The 3,118-nt window shown below is 41.3% G+C and overlaps 1 pseudogene; it reads right to left on the reverse strand.

Moving 5' to 3' along the window:
• Positions 1-645: 645 nt before the first annotated feature.
• Positions 646-1,326, reverse strand: LOC149148656 (small ribosomal subunit protein uS5y/uS5u/uS5v pseudogene; annotated as a pseudogene).
• Positions 1,327-3,118: the final 1,792 nt, after the last annotated feature.

Consider the following 3,118-nt stretch of genomic DNA (forward strand, 5'->3'; position numbering starts at 1 on the left):
GGTGGATCTCACAGTGTAGAGTCCAGTTTGTGAATATCCAATGGAAAAGTTCAAAAGGTTTTGGCCAAAAATAGTTGAATCGACAAATGATGGCGTGTGATTCAAAATTATTACATGCCTCATCGGTTTCTGGTATATCTATATTTAGTTCTGGTATATAATTCAGCTACTCCACAATGTATGGACTGGGTTCTGTTCCCTCTTGTACAATGTTCTTGAAGGATATTCCTCCATTTTTGTGCTTTTGTTGTGGATCTATGTTGTTTTTTGTTTTTGTGCTCGTCCCACTGCCTCCTTCTATTTGTTTTGTTGAACTGAAAGTTGCTGCACCACCTCGCAGCCTCAGGTTGAGTGTTATAGTAGATTCTGACATAATGTTGTAGTCCAAAATGGATCTGGGATCCTGTAGGGTTCTGCCCCCATATAACAGATGTTGTAGTCCAACTGGGTAGCCAATTTGTTGGGCGATGATATTCTTCAGGTTCATAACACAGTCTGTTGCAAGGACCCAAATCAAGGAAGACTTCCCGAAGGGGTTTTAATAAAAATTTGAAAGTGATTAGAAGTTACCAAGGAAGGGGGGTATGTGGTTGTCTAGGTCATGTAGGACCATGTAGCTTTAGTGTCTCCATAATGCGTTGTAGTCTATGGGTACTCCTGCAGCATCTTGACGACCTTGACAAAATTTCTGAAAGTTTTGGTCGACCTGTGCGTGGAGGTGAACACATCTTTGATTCCAGCTAACTACAGAACCTTCTTAAGCATGCGAGCAACCATAATCCCGGCACCTCTAGGGGCGGGCACCATTCTGTCTGTTCCGGGGCCACATTTACCAGTGACCTTGACAGGTATGGTGTGGGGTTTCCCTATCTTGTTACCCCAATAACCCCTCCTCACAGGAATAACCAAAAGCTTGGCCAAAATAATGGCTCCACGGATGGTTGTGGCCACCGCTTTGCTGCACTTAACACCGATCTTAACGTTGCCATTTCCGTACCCCACAACAATGAAGGCCTTGAATTGAGTCCTCTGCCTGGCCCTCGTCTTATTTTGTCCAGATATGATCTTCCTGACCTCATCCTTCAATTGGGGACCCAACATGGTCTCCACGATCTGGTGCTCCTCAACGGCCAATGAGAAGAGATAAATTTTCTCGAGGGAATGGATTTTTCCTTCTTTTACCAGGCAGCCAAGCTTTGTCACAGGTACCCACTTTTCTTCTTCATCTCTTCGGGGTCCTTGCCGTCCACCATGACTATCCCCACGGCCTATGTCGTCTTGTCCTCGACCAAACTTGTGCCCTAATCCCTCTCCTCTTTCCGCCATTGCTTCACTAGGGTTTCTCTCAAAAAGGTAAATGCACTTATTCTCTGGCATTCCACCCGATGAACTAGACATTGTAAGAATGTTGTTAGAATAACTCTTAGAAAACTTAAACATAGCAATTAGACCTCCATTTTCATAGCATAATTAGTAAAAGCATTAATCTATAGGAACAATGGTTGATTAATAAAGAAATTTTTACCAAATCTTACACTTGTTTAACCAATTATGAAATGTAGTATATACTAAAGGCCATATATTGTAATATTCTTAACACAGTAAAAATTATTCGATTTTTTTTTTATTTTTATTTTTTTAGCTTTGTATGATAATAATTTGTTTAGATGTTTGTTTAAATTTTACATGAAGGATCCTTTTTGATACAAAGACTTGAAAATTTGAGAAATCAAAAAAATAGTGTAAGAAACCACAATTGAAATAATCACACATTGTTGGACAGTTGACATTGTTTGGATGGTCAGTGGCCTAGTGAAGGCATCTGCAAGTGTGCTGGCATTGATGTCAAAAATCATGCTAGGGAGATGTGTTGGGAAGTTGGCATTGCCTAAATGTTGGCAGGAGCAGTACCTAAATGTTGGAAGGACCATTTCCTAACTTTTGGCAGGAGTGTTGGCATTGATGTCGACTAGACTAGCTCAAATGCTTGGCACAACAGTTGTTGGCAATGATGGCCCACGAGGAATCTCATGGTAGCTGCAGGATTCATGTAGAGAACTGTCACAATAGTAGGATTATTAGAGAAGCCACAAATTGACGATTAGAGTGATGGACCAGGAGGAAGTACATGGTAGTTGCAGGCATCATGCAGAGGATCAACTTGGTGGTTATGATTCCAGTTGTCTGGAGAGTCAAGGATAAGAATAATGTCAGAGATCTTGGAGCCATATTAGAGTTAGCAGATGGGATCAAAGACTACATCGGTCCCTTTCCATTGGAAATTTCTCTAGAAGAGCTTTCTAATGATATGTGGAAGTCCAAAAATGGACTCCTCGATCAAACATTATGGCCTACTAATGATCAGGGACTTGAAGTCCTAATAAGGATGGAATATCACAGGTCCAACATATTGTAGATCAGATGATTGAAGGTCAGCATATCAATGGATTGGTAATCGGAGTCCAGCATATCAGTGCATCAACGATTAGAGATCAACATATCAGCACATCAATGATCAGAGGTTAGCATATCGGTGCACCAAAAGTTAGCAAATCGGCGTATCTGCGATTGGAGGTCAGTGTATATGTGCATCAGCGATCAGAGGTTAGCGTATCAGTGCATCAGGAGATTGGAACCTCGGAGATTGGTGTATCGGTGCATTGCAATATCAGATGTTGGCATATATCAAAGGATGTATTAGAGGTTGGAGGATATCGAAATCTCGGAGATCAACATATTGGAACATCAACATATTGGAGATCACAAAATTGGAACTTCGTCGAGTGAGAACCTTTTAAAAGTTGCGATATGGGTGAAGCACTGATAGCATTAAAAGTCTTCGGGAACACTGATAAAGGATGCACAAAGGATTTCATCATAAAACCAAAGGTGGGCGAATCCTCCTCTCTCCCCTCTAGCAGGTTACATGGCATAATATGATTGGCTCCGATAAAGAGACATGGTAGCATGTGATTTGCTTCGATAAGGAAACATGGCCAGATATGATTGGCTCCGATAAGGTAGCTAATATCTGTATGACATGGTAGTATGATAGGACACATGGCATACAAATTCAACCATATTGGGTGGTCTAATGGGCCATAACTAGGTGACATGT

The sequence above is a fragment of the Pinus tabuliformis genome, chromosome 9 (assembly GCF_031772625.1).
Source record: "Pinus tabuliformis cultivar Carrire ecotype Pingquan chromosome 9, CPIR1, whole genome shotgun sequence".
Taxonomy (NCBI): domain Eukaryota; kingdom Viridiplantae; phylum Streptophyta; class Pinopsida; order Pinales; family Pinaceae; genus Pinus; species Pinus tabuliformis.